A 16,519-nucleotide genomic window follows, 5' to 3' on the forward strand; every position below is an offset into this window, starting at 1 on the left:
ATTTTTCCCCATTGTTGTTCTCGGTAAATGTCTGATGCAGCAAAATAAGTGCCAGTCCCCAAAAATAAGTGAGTGGCCCCAACAATAACCAATGGCTCAAATTAAGCACTGGTTTAAAGATGCCTATATAAGGTTTGCAATAGACTTACTGATTAGTTACTGATGGTCACAAAAACGTAAATCTTGCATGATGAGTGGCTGACAATCTGATAGAGCATTTTCTAAAACTTTATCCCAAATTTAAATATTATACATTCTCTTAACCCAAGTGCACACAAAAACATTTGCCCAGTGACGTAACAAAAGCCCCGCAACCCCCGCAGTCCTGCGGGGCCAACTGAGCTCCAGGGGCCCCCTCCGGCATTAGCAGGTCCCTAACCTGAGAGCTGCAGACTGGGTCCGGAGCATGCCCCCCCCCCCGCATGTACTTTGCAGTGGGGGCCCTCGCAAGTTTCATTACACCACTCCATATGCCGTTCTCTGTGTCAATCTTTGATTCCACATAGCAGGATCATTGAATTGATGTTTCAGTCGAAACAAAAGACAGCCATGGTGAACCTGTCATGTCCACAGCCAGCGGGGCTTGCAGCTACTGGGTGGCCTTGCAGTCTTTCCTTATCAGTCTGAGACCAATCAGTGTGGAAATCTTAATTAGCCTGCTTTTACTAGAGCACAGCACCCTATTATAACTGGCAAGGATACTGGCTCGCTCTACACCTGACATCAAGGTAAAATGAAGTATGAATATTCAAATATCTTGAAATTACCTGTTTTCTTATTATGATATATCTCATTGCCACTGTCGTTGTATTATATGTATTGTGTTTTTGTTTTATATTATGTTTAGGAGAGTCTACGTGTATTAGAATCTCTCATGAGATTGTTCATGTTGTAAACAAAACTCTTTTTTGTGTGCTTTTTGTACATTGTTGTTTTTTTTAAGACCAATATTTACATGCATTTTATGCTTCATTATGTTTTAGAAGATTTCGAATTAAAATCTTGAATTTTTTAACAATAATTGTTTGGTTACACTGAGTGTAATGTATCAATCTGCTTTTGAAATTATGGTCTACTGATTCTGTAGATTGTAAATTGCCTAGGGAAGCTCTTGTCATTATATATTTGTCCTGCCCTAGGAATTGCTACATTATTTCTGCAGGGGGTTCCAGTTATTTTCCCTCGTAATCAAAAATTCATACAGACTCAGTAGAAACAGTGCATTTTAGACGATTTATGAAAATGGTTCAGACTTAAAGAGTTTTTTTTAAAAAAAGAAGGTTAACTTGCCAGTGGTTGTAATGGGGGTAAATACAGCAAGGGATGATTGTTGTAAGGAAATAGGTCGAGGAAAACTGGTATTTTCTGGAAGTTACCTAGTAGGTAAAAATGTCTATGGTGAGAATAGGTGTGAAGGAGGATAAACAAGTTTTTCATCTTTTTAAAAAAAGCTTATGAATGCTGTGCACCCGAAATTCAATTGTACACGGCAGAATGAATGGGCAGAGGGGCACAGCCGTGCGGAATATCTTATCTACTTTATTGCAGTATTGCAGTTATTATTATATCTTACTAAAGTGGACTTTTTATCCATTTGTTAGAAGGTCGGGCAGCCAAACTCTAAATCAGAGTCAAAATCTAGAACAGGCTTGAAGTTGTTTTGCACAATGTTAGAGCATCCCACATCTTGAAAGGTGTCTGATGTAGTTTGTAAGGTCAACCTTGTGGACTAAAGTGACTTGCACAACTTCAAATGCTCTAATTTCTCCTGGGAAAATTGTGGGGACGTGTTGTGTACCACAAAATTTGAAATTCTGATCCCTGCACAAACCAATTCGCGCAGGGATCAGAATTCCTCACCCCAGTCGGAATAAGCACCACAGTGTGATGCCATTCTGGCTCTCTTAGAATTTAATCATTGACTACTAAAAGACACATTAAAGATTGGTATTTTAGTATTGCTGAGTTTTCTGCACTTTGAAATCTTCAGCACAACTCAGGCAGAGCACTGGATATTATATTTATAACAATACTGTGCAAAGGAACTGCATAGTTGACGTTTTAGGAAATATCAGGAATTTGACATGCAAATGATGTTCTTTGATGATTGTCGTGTTCTGTGCTCTGGTGTGGAGGGACTATAACCCCCAAATGTCCTTGAGGGTGTGGACAGAGGAGGAACCCTAACATCTTGTCTCTTCCTAATTATAGCACTTACCAGCCACACTGCATGGGACGCACCTCGGAGAAGCCCTGACTGAGGGCAGGCCAGTCCAAGACCCATCAGAGGCATGGCTAGGCTCATTCTCTTGGCACACAAAACAACTCATGACTGTCTGAAATTGGGTAGAGGAAGAGGCCTGGATGCCCATCAGTGTGTAAAGGCTCTTGCAAAGCTATTGATCATAATCTTGAATGCGCGGTTGGGGTATTTACCAAAGAGAATGAGTTGCTGAAAGACGTTTATGTGTGGCTCATTCTGTAATCTCCCAGCTCCCGCAGTCTCCACTAACTCTTGAGGAAGGGTGGCTGCATTCCTCGTAATGGGCAATAGGTGCTTGGTTTTGATCATGCTGCCAGCAGAGCTGATCATGATTCCCTTGACACCTCTTCAATTATTCAACCAGCCAAAAAAACTATAAAAGTCTGCTTTAACTCAGCCTCGTGCTCGGCACGTCACATTGGAACATGACATTTTATTTTCTGACTCTCATTTGCATGTTCTAATGGATAATTATATTGGAGATGTTAAGTAAGCTAATTGAGAAATCTGTTATTTTTTTAATTAATTCTTCCATGCCATAAGCTTTCCTATGATAATTTCTTTCCCTTTGCAGACATTGTGTTAACTAGCATTCAGCAGGTTGGTCCGGTAAATGGTGTTAGCAAGAGATCTGTAAATCCATTGAATATACTAATTTCTGTGCAAGATTGTCTTTTTTTCTGAACATGACAAAAGACAGTATTACTCAACGTTCTTGCTCTATGTGAATCATAATCCTATGCGCTGATACTGACCAACGTTCTAACACTAGCGCCATGTAAATCTGCATCTTCTTTCCAAGTCAACAAGTGGTAAATTGGCTTTCGAGTAAAGTAAACACAAAAATGGAAATTTTCAATTATGCTTTTTTTGTTAGACATATATCCTGGGTTGGAACAACTCCTACATATGTACAGGCTAAGTGTGTTGTCATTTATTTTAGGACTCCTGCATCTGTGGAGGGACTTACTCCTTACACTTAACTATGTAGGCCTTAGCCTAACATCAAATATGTTCACCTCGGTTGTTTTTACTTACCTCCCAATTGCTACTCCTGTTACCATCCCACCCAAACAACAAGCATCACGCTGCAACTTGATAGCACCCAGTACCTCCAGAACCATTTAGAACCAGTCTCTGCTCTCAGTGGCCTGGAAAACTGTGATTGACTTACTGTTCATCTATCCTAGCCCTGTAAGGTTCTGAGTGAAGCCCCTTTTCCAATATTGGTGGCTTTAATAACAGTTTCCCATTGTACATCTTTGGTTACTGTTCATAACAATTTGCGTACTTGGAATATTGCAGACTTAGCCTCAAAGCTAAGTATAGGAAGCTGGATCTTTCCAATAAAATAATACAAAGCTACATTGATAAAAAAAAAAAAACTTGGACAGTTAATGACATTCGTTGTGATGGGATTTGGTGTCATGCCGTTACTGCAACTCTTCTCCGTCGAAGAGAACGAAAGGTGGCTTACAGTTTCTAGCTTAAGTTAATGATCCAAGATGGACATTTCCTCATTAGTTTGAACCTTCAATCATGTAAAATGGGTACGGTGTCCCAAGATTTTATTGATCAATTTTTATAACAATAGCTTTTCCCAAAATTACACATTCAGCTTTACACATTTTTGTGAAGTTGACAGGTTTATGACTCCAAGTTATTCAGGAATTCTGAAGGTATTTTTTATTAACACTAAGGGGTGACTTTAACACTACACCAGGTTCTTATTTAAACCAGGTAACCCCGTTTTCTAACTCTGGAAGAAATTAAGAAGTTCTGATCACCGAGGTTTGATACTATATATATTTTTATTAGAGAAAAACCTTCTCTATATCAATCTACCCCTTCACTTAGGCAATAAAGTTGCTCCTACTTTTATCATTGTGGGCTGTGCATCTACTCAATTAAGGTTTTGTATCATGTGATAACATTGTTGAACATTCTATTCTGGAGTAGTGTTACAGTGGCCACAGCCCTCTGGTGATTACATTTCAATTTAGTTCCAGCAACTTAAGTACCTACGCTCTTTTTCCACAACTAGAACAGTTCAGTGGTCTAAGATTGAAATGAAATGTGGTTGACCCCATCATAAGAGTTTTCCGATGTAAAATATTTTGCTGCAAAATGTTTCATTCAGGTGGCTACTGGAGAAGTAGCCTGCCCCTTCACACCTTGCCCAATTTCAGAGATATTCTTTTTTTAAGCTGATATCATAAATGGCTCTTCAAATTCTTCAGACTTATGAAATTGAGAGTCTCTGACCTTATTTGCCAAAGAGGATTCTTTATTCCCTGTGGTCTATTTGAAGACTTTGGGTGCTTTAAAGAAAGAAGCATCATAATGTTTGAAGTGAGCCTGAGATCCAAACAAAATGCATATGATATCTATAATAAACAATCATCGGCCAGGCACTCTAAGTACCTGAGTTCAGTTTGAGAAGAGGATATAAAAACACTGGTCATTTCAATATTAAAGTATCTGTGCTAAGAGATGATTCAAGATGATCCTCAAAATTTCATTTAGGGCTATTGATTCTGCAAGTTAGTGAGATGTCGCCTTCTAATCTCGCTCTGCCCACTGATCTGAACATTGCCTCCAGGCAATGCCCCAGTTTCCAGCGGGCTACGGGGTACTTGATAGAAGCAAAGAAAAGGCCACCAAGGGCTACTGACAAAAAATCTGGGATGTCCAGGACGCTTTTTTATCGGCTGAAAGATGATGGTGGGGAACGCGCTGGTGGGGCACAATCATGTCTTCCCGCTTTCTCTGTTATGAACAACGATCTGTTGTTAAGTTATTCCTCATGGAGATTTACCTAATATGAAAGTAGCTTCATTCACTGCTAAATTGTCAAGATTGTAATGAAGAATATTTCTCCATTTTGTCAAAGCAAAGATACCCTTAAAGTTACAATATTTTGTGAACTCCAGTTCATTAGCTTTACATTTTTCGTCAGGAGAATTAAAATAATTTCCTCAATGTTCTTTTAGTCTTTTGTGTTATCTAATTTAGCACATAGAATTAGAGACACTATATTTTGATGAGTCAGAATGCCATTAAAATTATGTTTCGCATTAATGTAAATAACATTTTGCAGATCGAAATCTAACACTGATTTTATAATTTAAATATACGGATTTACACAATGTGCATTTTTCTGAGCATAATAATAAAATGAATGTTTTTTTAATGAACGGGCTTATTCATCAGCAACGTCTAGCAAACCATTTGCTTGCACTGTAACATGCTCAATACTTTCGAAACGAAAACTGTTGCTCGCTTATTAAGGCAGTTGTTGTGTAATAACCTTTTCTTTTACTCTGAATGGCATTTGCAAATGTGCGACTTCCACTGGTACTTCCACATGATAATTAGAGATGACACCAATATAAAAAGGAAATAGCAGGAAAAGAGAACCAAAACTAAATTGAGGCAACCGCTGAAATGTTTGCAGAACTAATGATGACATTTTTGTGCCATTCCGAAAACTTTTATTAAGACAGAAACCAATCTGCACCATTAACTCAAAAATACAGTATGTCAGAAAGTCCTAAATGTTAATACATAGGGACCGGTTGTGTTATATATTGTTTCATTGATACATATATGTTCTTTCTGTCAGCCTATAATAGATTTAGCATACTATTTCTATTCCAAAGTAATGAGACTTTCAGCCATCAGGATTTATTTAAACCTTGATAGTCAGATTAACTTTTTATAGAGCTATAGTTTCCAACAGTGGCCACAAAATGAATTTTTAAATCGAAAGTAAAAACCCACTTACTCATGCAGAAAGCATGATGATTTAGGCCTCCACTTTAACAAGACCAAGGCCGTTATTTAGAGTTTGGTTGAAAATGTACTCTAAATATTTGGCTGGGTACCCTTTCTGTCATAGTGATGACCCGCTGGTACGTTTTGAGTTCCCCAAAAGGTTCTGTTACCGTGGCGGCCTTTAAAAATGGTGGGCTGTAGGTAGGGTGACCAACTGGCATGGGTGCAAATTCAGGACGGTCAGTGTAAAAATTCAGGACAAAGGGTCAAAATTCAGGACAAAAATTCAGGACAGAATGTCAAAATTCAGGACAAAAATTTGGGACAAAACATACGTTTTACAGACATATCAGAGAAGGTCGCACAATAGTATATAAGTAAATAGACAACCAAAATAAGTGCAAGTCAAAATAAGTTTATATAAGTTTGAGACAATCCTGTACTTCACAGTTTTTCAGTATGCGCACAGCTTTGCAAAGCGACATCAGGCCCTTTCTGCAATCAAGATTTGTGCAGGAGAAGGCACACCACATGCTGTCACTATAATAGGGCCCATTGTTATTCCATCTGTGATAATCGTCTGCAGTCTCAGAATGTAAGTCCACAGTCTTTGAGAGGTCCGGGAGGGGCTGCTGCAGTCAGCCTCAGTCTACAGATTAACAGATGAGTGCGAGAGGCCCCTCGTGGAAACTTTTAAACTCATGGGGCCTCTCGCAGGGGAACTCCACAATTGCCCAATTTGATTTTAGTATGATGTCTGCAAGGCGTCAGTAATTTGGGGACCCCAAATTACAGACTCCTTACATACATCATACTAAAATAACAGACGGTCTGTGAAATTTATGGATAGTTGATCACTCTAGCTGTAAGACGCCAGAACACCTGATTACATCGCACTGGTTCACTGGCAGAACAAAGTGTAGCCAGCAGGGGCTAAATAAACCCTGAAGTGGGGATTAGTGGCAGAAAAGGCAGAGACTGAGTGAGTTATGGTCTCCTTGTGAATACTTGTGCAAACCTATAAAGGTTGACCTTTGTGTGAATCACACACATTTGCATGGAAAGTTTCACCACGAAAATACAAGGAAAAATTCTGCTCCATGGCACTGGAGCTAAAATGTTTGCAGGATAGGAAACTGAAGGAAAGACGTTTTAATTCACATGGCTCTTCACCGAGGGAATTCTCCATATGAAAATGTTTTCTCTCTAGAGAAAAAAATTGGGGGGAAAAAAGAGTTAAAACTCACTGTAACACCAAGGATATACTTGTGGGTTCCTTGCCAGCAGATGATCAACCTGGTATAGGTGTAGGGCAATAAGCTTACGCTGGTAAACCTATGGACATAGAAATCATTTAGAGGTCACCAGGGGTCGCAGCTGCAACCTCTAGCTTGCTCCTTGTGACCCCTGACACTGGCCTTGGAGGGGGAAAATTCAGTGCCAGGACCACAAGGGTAGCTCATCTTTATGAAAGTCAGTTGGGGCTCTACATTCCTTGTTTTCTGATTTTTTTATTACACTAATAGCGAATAATGTTATATTTTCTAGTATTAGTGTCATAAAGATTGGAGCACATTTAGATGGAATGTGACCCACCCTGGCAGCTGAGGTAAGTAAAACATTTATTTAATGTATGTTGTGTGTGTGCTTGCGGGTGAGAGCGTATTTAGGTGAGAGAGAGTATGCTTACGTGTCAATTTGTGTGCATTTGCAAGCATGTGTGTGTGGCTGAATGTAAAGGTCAAATGACGTTGGATGTCATTTCCACTACCCCAAGCATTTTGGTGAATTGACATTGATTTATATACATAAAATTGATTTGTGGATGTGCCCATATGCAATCTAAAAATCCAAAAATGTGATCTGTGATCACTACAGCAGGAAATGATTTGAGGTTTCAGAGAGAAAATGGCAAATGAAGTGGTGTGAATAAATATAATGGAGAAGAATGTCAACTCTAGAAAACTGAAGTTTAGAAAGCACAGGGAAGATTCAAAATGGAGAGCGTGGGCTATGGGGAGTTGTGAACGTTAAGAGTGTGTGGGTAGCCAGGAGAGTATTGAGGGGTTCCTAATAAGGAATAGTTCAGGAGACAAATCAGAGCAAATATTTCACTGGAAGGTAAAAAAAAATTATGATGATGTAAGTGGGTGGAAGATGTGATTTAGGTGTGAAGAAAAGCTGCTGATGATGTGGCTAGAGTGAGGTTTTGATGTTGTGGTAATATGTTCCAAAAAAGGACAAACATGATGGAGTTGAGGGTTTGCCTGTATGCTGTTGGACATGCATAGGCCTGGGACTTCCTTTATACGCACAGGTGAATTTGAAAGTGTGTTTTCAGGGAGAAGATGCTGTTAATAATCCACGTTTGCGAGAAGGAATTTGTTGTAGAGAAAATGCAAAAGGTATGTAGGGTGTCGAGCACTGACAGGAGTGTATCTTTAAAGTCAGCATGGGGTTGGAAAGATCATAGTGCATCTGTCCATAGTAAGAGGAGTCAAACCTAGAATGAGAACTTGACTTTTAAAAATTGGGTGACATGAATATAAGTATTCATGTGGATAAGTTCCTTTCTGCCAGAAATGGGTTGCTTGTTGGATATGAGCAGGTTTGTGAAGCAGATGTGACAATGGGACTTTGCTGTTAGCTGTAGACAGTGCTTAATTTGTGCCGGAGCTTTCCGGTGCTTAGCACCGGCACTTTTTATTCAGTCTATGAAATACCTGCCAATTCGTATGATCATTGTCTCTCCTTTTAGACCTGCATAATCGTGACGTCAAACCCCATGATGTTTCTCACCTGTACCTAAACGTTTAAAAATTCGATGCTGCGCCGCTGCTGCCCTCCTTATCATGAGGCACACACACCACCAGAAACTGCGTGGGTCCCTGCCTGCATAATCGTGACAACAAACCTCCTGTTTCTCACCTGTGCCTGAAACTTTTAAAAATACGATGCTGCGCCGCTGCTGCCCTCCTTACAGAGGCGCAACTAGAGCCAAATTTCGGGGGGGGGCTGAGCAAAAATTTCGGGGGGGGCTGAACTTTAAGCAATTGGCAGAGTGGAGCTGCAGGGGCTCTTAGAAGGGGTGAAACAACAGCGAGGCCTCATTAACATGCAAATAGTCGTTTAAAGACCTGTGAAGTGCTCGGGTGCGGCTGCTTTTTTGCCCGGGAAGGTGTCTCATTCCGGGCTGCCGCACACGACGGGGGGGGCTGAAGCCCTGTGAGTCCAATGGGTGTTGCGCGCCTGCCTCCTTATCAGGAGGCACACACACCACCAAAAACTGCGTGGGTCCCTGCCTCAGCGTTACAAATGACCACTCACCGCTTGCAAAACAAAATTAGCCAGTCACTCGTTGGCGTTGAATTGTCAAGTCAGGTGTCCTGACTTGGACCAATGCAGACTGTGTCTACACTTTTCCCCGCCCCAGCATATTGCGCAGCCGCTGTTCAGTTGATTAAAGCAAGCAGTGTGACGGACTCGGGACCCCAACTCGTGTAGCTGCAGCAGGCCTCACGCCTCAGATTAATTAAAGGCAATGTTATACCAGTAAGTATTGATTTTGTTTTTTGTAACTCACTGCTAGTAGTGTAAAAGTAATGGAATGTAAGATGTACTATGACTATTTTCACGTGGGTCATTCTCACTCTATAAAACTCGTTAAAGTGTTGTGTTTTGAGTGTGATTTCCAAAGAGCCCGTCAAATGTCAGTCTAGAGCTCTGACAAACTGATGGGAATAACGCAGCGTGGCCCCACCATGGATGTTGTCTTTGGTGCCATATTGAGAAACTGCAATCAGGTTTGGAAAAAAAGAAAGCAAACCTAATTTCCAAGATATTGCTCTGCACTTCAACCTCTAAGAAAATATCGCATGCGGATCAACCTCTCATCCTAGAACTGCATAGTTTGGGAAATTTTCCACACAAATAGGTGACATTCTCATTTGTGTGGGAAAAAGCAGTGACAGTGTGCGCGCCGCAAACTTTTCAAAATTCGATGCCCCACCATGGTTTCCCGCCGTATCATGAGGCACACACACACAAAACTGCCTGTCCCACAAGTTTATGTACCGCTACCTCACCACCAGCTGAAATTTAATTAGAGGCAGTGAGGCACCCTTGGACAATTCTAAAAACACTGTTTCATTCACTGATGTGATAGGCCATGCTGTGAAGGACCCGCAAGACAGTCAAATGGCAGCACAGAAGGCGGTAGTAACCTAAGAGGGAGTTTGCCTGTTACGTTCCCCTTCCTTATGTTACTGTATCACTATCTTATGAAAATATATAGAATCTGCGATGGGCATCTGTGATGAGCTCGGGAACGGTGGTAGGTTCGGAATTCCTCCATCTGTCCAGAAATAATTAAAATCTGTCTTTTTCTTCACACTGTATGCACCTGGCTCAGTGAATATTTGCGACAGGCGCCTTACTTACACATGCCTGCACAGGGCCAGCTCTGGCGCAGAGTGACCAGTGCTACAGCAATGGGCGTTGGCTGAGGGGGTGGGGGGGGCACGGAAAATCACAGGGTTTTAACAGAAAACAATACCTATTTCAAATGTATAAACCCCATTTTATGGTCAGAAAAGTGTTTCTGGCTCCTAAAATTGGTTTTGCATCAACTACAGAATCTCTTGGCCAGTGCAGAGGTCAAGAAAATGTATCAATAGTCTGGCGGAAAGTCATTCTTGACTTTTTAGCCAAGGACTCTGAGTTTACTGTTACCTTTGTAGACTGAGATGTTGACCAAGCTTTACTAGATTACCATGGAGCCTTAAATTTGGCTCTTGTTAAGTTAGCCCCTCTTAAATTTTGTTCCATTTTCAAACATGGCTCCCATGCACTCACAACAGAACTGAGAACAGAGAAAGCGTCTCATAGAAAATTGGAGAGACAGTAGCATCCGACAATTAATACTCAAGATAAGGAGGCCTGCAGTGCAGCCTTAACGATGTACCACCGTAGCATCAAAAGAGCCCGGAAATGTTACATTTCCAACCAAATCAGCCAGGATTGAAACTCGTCTATAGAGCTAATTAAAGTGCTTTTATGAACCCTGGTCCTTGCTCTCAAGACACAAACGTGTCACAAGCACTATGTGATTTTCTGACTAATTATTTTGAGTAAAAATTCAAAGTGATTTGTCAGAACGTCACTAGTCTGCTTAATCAGGCACATGAGGAGTCTAATTTTAATCTACCCCCCCTCCCATTATTTTATGCTTTTTCACGTGAGTTAATTCAGAAAGCGCTTGTATCAGCCAAATCAGGTTCCTGTGCAATATACTCTTTATACAATCGTTCAGCTAACACCGGGAAAATTCCCTCAGACTGGAAAGTCGCTCAGGTCATTCCAATCCAAAAGAAGGCCAACATGGCACCTACTATCACCATCTATCGACCTATTTTGCTGCTTCCTTTCTGGACTAGCTGTTGAAAGGACAAATAAATAAACAATTTATGGGTTATTTAGCAGCTGGACCCATCACAATCAGGGTTCCGACCTTCAAACAACACTGAGACAGCCTTGGTAGTGAATACTGACCACATTAGCTGCCCTATTGATGCTAATCTACCATCCGTGCTTATGCTGTTAAACTTGTCCACTGCGTTTGATTCTGTGTCTCATCCTAGGCTACTTGAAAGTCTGCAGGAGATTCAAATCCATGGAACAGCTCTACAATGTGTGATTCCCTAACCAGAAGAACTCAAACCATCACTCGGGGTTCATACAAATCTTGCACCATGATGCTGCATAAGGGGTGCCCCAGGACTCTTGTCTCAGCCACACGCTTTTTAACATATATGTTGCCCCCTTGCCAAGAATGTCAAAGCTTTTCGTTTTGAAATACCATCCTATGTAGATGATACACAGCTAATAATTTCTGGTTAAAGTGAAAGAATGCTTCTTGCTTGGGATGAAAGCAATTTCTGCCTTGATGATGGAGAATTGCCTCCAGTTGAATGAAGAAAAAACAGAGATAATGTTGTTCAGCAAGGCTCAGCAGCTTTGGGCCTCTGACTTCTGACCTTCAGAACTAGGCTTGGCTCCGACTCCCAAACAGGTAGTTAAGAACTTGGGTGTCTGTTTGGACCAATCCCTTACCATGAAAGAGCAGGTTCTGTCTATCATAAACACCTACTTCCACAAGATGCGCATGTTGAGGAGAGCCTTTCCTTTCCTTTCTCTTACAGCAAGGAAAACTTTTGTTCATGCTCTTATCATGAGCCGATTGGAATATGGCAATGCCCTACTGGCCTCGGCAAATAATACGTTGTTATCGAAACTACAAATTGTTCAGAACACCACATCGGGTCTCATTTGCGTTCTTCCATGTGTGGCTGAATCCTCTCCATTCCTGCGTTCATTACACTGGTTACCAGTCCAGAAAAGAATTATGTTTAAAATCTTTTGCCTAACACACAGCTCTCTTATAGGGAAATGCCCCAGCTGCCTATCTTCGAAGTACACTCACTCACGCTGGTCAGAAGGTCCTGAACTGAGGAGAGGTCTTTTTCATACCTAGCCCCTCTTTACTGGATTGAGCTGCCAATTCACATTTGAATGTACACTGATCACCTTCAGTTTAGAAAATTACTCAAGACAGTGCTGTTCTAATTCAGCAAATTCCTCTTTGCATGTGATCTACTCTGCGCCAAGATACCCCTCCTGGTATGATTTGTGAGCGTTCCAAATTAAATTAATAATAAATAATATCAGTAGCTGAGAACCTGCTTAAATACTTTAATTGTAACTCTGAAATAGAAACAGGTTGACACAATGGCAGATTGGCTGCTATTGGGATTTAAAGTATGTTTTATTAATAGGACGTTTCAGCTAGACACAGTGAAAAGTGTACCTGGAGGACAACTTAGAACACTAGGCAGATTTCAGAATAAGAGCACTGTCTTGCCTTTCCAAGCAGGTAGCACGCCATTGACAGATAATGTATCACTCTCTGCTAATTATTTGGTTGAGATTCATTTACCTGACAAATTGCTACCTCACTTCTTCAGCATCATTATTTCCTCCTATAATTATGCTTTAAAGCACATTTCCAGAATGATTTGTGATCGACGGGGCTGAACATTTGGAAGCGTGGCATGAAGTTAAACTCTCTTTGATGGAATGAGGGAGAGCAAACTCAACTGCTAGGTAAACATTCGGATTGACCAAATGATGAACAAAATGTTTCCCATTTGAAGGTGGAGAGAAGGAGAACAAAATGTCTTTTTTCTCTATCAGCTATGTTTCCCTGACTCTGTATCTATCACAGAATAATAGGCAGGGAAGGGACATAGGACAGGAATTTCTTGGTTCTGAAGGTCAAAGGGAATTCATTTCAGCTGAATCGAGCACTTGCAAACTTAAATGCCAAGTGATGTTTTAATTTAATCCCTGCTTATTTCTCATTGTTAGGCTTCAGGCTTACCCAGCCCTGGCAGGGAAAGCAACTAAAGGACTGACAGGTAAAGTGGATTGCTCAAGATCATACCGTAATTAACTGGGAAATATGAAATTAGACATGAGGTTTGACGCCAGAGCTGACAACTTAACAATTAGACCATATTTCCAATATGCTTTTTAAATTATTATGAACACATAACATCCGTTTCCCTTGTTGTATATGCTGTGGTTTTTGGGTTTTTTATTTTTCCAGGGGCCTGGCAGAAATAAAAAGAATAAGACCCCGCAAGGGTTATTGAACCTTTGGTGTTATCAAAGGGAATTTTTTTTTGAAGAAAAGTGTTTATCACCTCAAATAATCTTATGGTGCTACAACTTCCTCACATGCACCACACATCATGGCAGATGTTTGTTGTCCGCTAGCAGAAAAGCCAGTGTGAATCCTTTATTGAGGAAGGGTGGACATGTGCCCTTGCGGGCCTGAAGCACCATGCAGAGCTCCTTAAACTCAATGCATCTTGCAACCTCACGTGCAGAGGCCACAGTATGTGAAAATGTCCATAATGCTTAACGCCGATTAAGAGTCTTGTGACCACTCTGTGCAGCCAAGAAATCAAATGCTTTGGCAACCTGGAATTACCTACTTTACGGTCTTCCTGTTCTAATGAGGTGAGGTTTGCCATTGCCTCACCTACAAATAAAAACTAATTTTTATTTTACCCACAACTAAGTATTTTTCCTCCCCTTCCTGCCTCTATGAAACAAAGCTATGACTCTCCCTTCTCTTGTTTTTTTAATGTCTTGTATCAAGATTATTGCCTTATTCTGCAGCCCATTGATACGTCCTACTGGTTTCTGGCTGAGTTCAGATGGCCCTTGATGGCCTGGCAGACGTTTTTGGGGTCCTGCCTGAGTGGGCCTTCTTGCCTTCCCTGGAACTCCTGTTTACACTTCGTCCACCGGGTAAACTCAGGATATCAGGAAAGCGGTGCTGGTGCAAGAAATCACACTTACCTGCACCTCTGCCTCGAAGGTCCTAGGAGGCTTCGGACTGCTGCCTTCCCTCATTGGCTCAACCTACGTCATCACAGAGGGGTATGGGGTCAGTGAGACTGCTGACTCCACCCCACTCTGTGATGAAGTGTCACTGATTGACATTCGACCCTGGGTGCTTCAGGGCTGAAAACTGAAGCACCTAAGTGTGAGGCAATCAGTGACTCTACCCCTCGTCACTGAGTGGGAGGGCCTCAAGAGCCTTGACTGAGCTGAGAGGGTCACACCCATATGAGTTGTGTCTTCCTCAGCCAGCAACGTTCAGCTCCGACATCCAGGAGCCTGTGCATTTATTGCATGTCTAGCTCCTGCCTGTCTGACCTGAAAATGAACAGTGTCTGTCAGGCTGAACTTTGCTCAGCCTGACAGACACTGTTCTTGAGGGGCAAAAGGTGAGGGGGCATGGCCCCTCAGACCCAGTGGACCAGCCACAGCTTTCCCCCACCTTAGAACATCTGCCATGATAAACACATTCTTAGAGAGGAGCCCAAATTCGAAGCCGGAAGGCCACAGGTACAGCTGAAAAACTCAAATTACAGATTTGGTGCCAAATATACTTTTCAACCTTCTCGAAAAAGGATCAATATCACTCCTCCATTATTTTACATGAAGAGCTCAGTGAAGGCAGAATTTTATTCTTATAAACCACCAAAACATGGGCAAAATGCCTTTGCCCATAAAGCATATATATAGTCTGCGAATGGCTGAACGTTAAGATAATGCCTTACTTCTACAATGACTTTTATGATCCTTATTTAGGCAATTACTAGAAAAGATTCTACCAAGATATGGGTACCGCTTCTTCACTTTCAACTTATCATTCCCCAGGAACCTGTGCAAATCCTTCTTAACTCTGCACCCCTGGGACCAAAAAAACATAACTTTATTCTTAGAGATGATTATTTTTTTAAAACTGTTTATCAGTATAGTTTCCCAGCTCATAAAGATGCCTCTGTCATTCTTTCAGGGTTAAATCCAACAGACAACATCATCTGGTAGAGAAAACAACCAACACTTATCCATCCTAGTTTAGGTGGCTCCTCTTTAGGATGTCCAACTCTGCGAGGTAAGTCATGGGTGTAAAGAGAGAAAAGGAAGGATGCAAGTAAGCACCCCTGCTTCAAACCATTATGAGTCTCCACTTTGCTGGAAAGACCCTGATGGCCTCCCATCAAAACAGACATCATCATCTGGTAGAGAAAACAATCAACACTCGTCCATCCTAGTTTAGGTGGTTCCCCTTTAGGCTGTCAGACTCTGCGAGGTAAGTCATGGGTGTAAAGGCAGAAAAGGAAGGATACAAGTTAACACCCCTGCTTCAAACCATTATGTGTCTCCACTTTGTTGGACAGACCCTGGTTGACTCCCATCAAAACCTGAGTCCAAGTTGAAGGTTGCAGAGCAACGATCAACCTTAGCAGATGAGCAGGAATCCCCAGTGCAACCAGTTTCCTCCACAGCATCTCACAGTCAACCCTGTCAAACTCTGTAGAGAAATCGATACAGTAAGGATTTATAGCCATGTCCTTACCCACAGGATACTTTTCTATCAGTGTTTGAAGGGCTGTGATATTATCTTAGGTTCCGCAGTGCATACAAAAATCAGACGCTCAACAGGAATGCAGTTGTTGCCAAATGCCCATTCCTGAATGTGAAGAAGAATACTCTTGGCAAACAATTTCCCAATTGCATCCAATAATGTAATCTGCCTAAAACTAGCAGAAGTTTTAGGACCTTTTTATATAAAGGCACAACACTTCCTTTCCAGGATGATGGTATAACCCCATGCAGATCACAATATTGAAACACCGGACACTGAAAAAAGCTCATGCAGAAACTTCTTGTTTGATAAGAGATATTGGGAGTTTTTCTAGGCCTATTGCCCGGAGTACTTTGCACCCTCAATAAAACTCTATCTCCTTACAAGAAAGCGGGCCATATATGTTCAGTGAGGGAGGTTCTTTATTCAACTCCAACAGAATCCTACAACTGGAATTGGTGACATATAACTGT

The 16,519-nt window shown here is 41.4% G+C and overlaps 1 protein-coding gene across 3 annotated transcripts in view; it reads right to left on the reverse strand.

Annotated features, from left to right (window-relative positions):
* GRID1 (glutamate ionotropic receptor delta type subunit 1) overlaps positions 1 to 16,519 on the reverse strand; it is a 2,258,979-nt gene that overhangs the window by 1,133,293 nt on the left and 1,109,167 nt on the right. The gene's annotated exons all lie outside the window — the stretch shown is intronic.

The sequence above is a fragment of the Triturus cristatus genome, chromosome 1_2 (genome assembly GCF_964204655.1).
Source record: "Triturus cristatus chromosome 1_2, aTriCri1.1, whole genome shotgun sequence".
NCBI classification, from domain to species: Eukaryota; Metazoa; Chordata; class Amphibia; order Caudata; family Salamandridae; genus Triturus; species Triturus cristatus.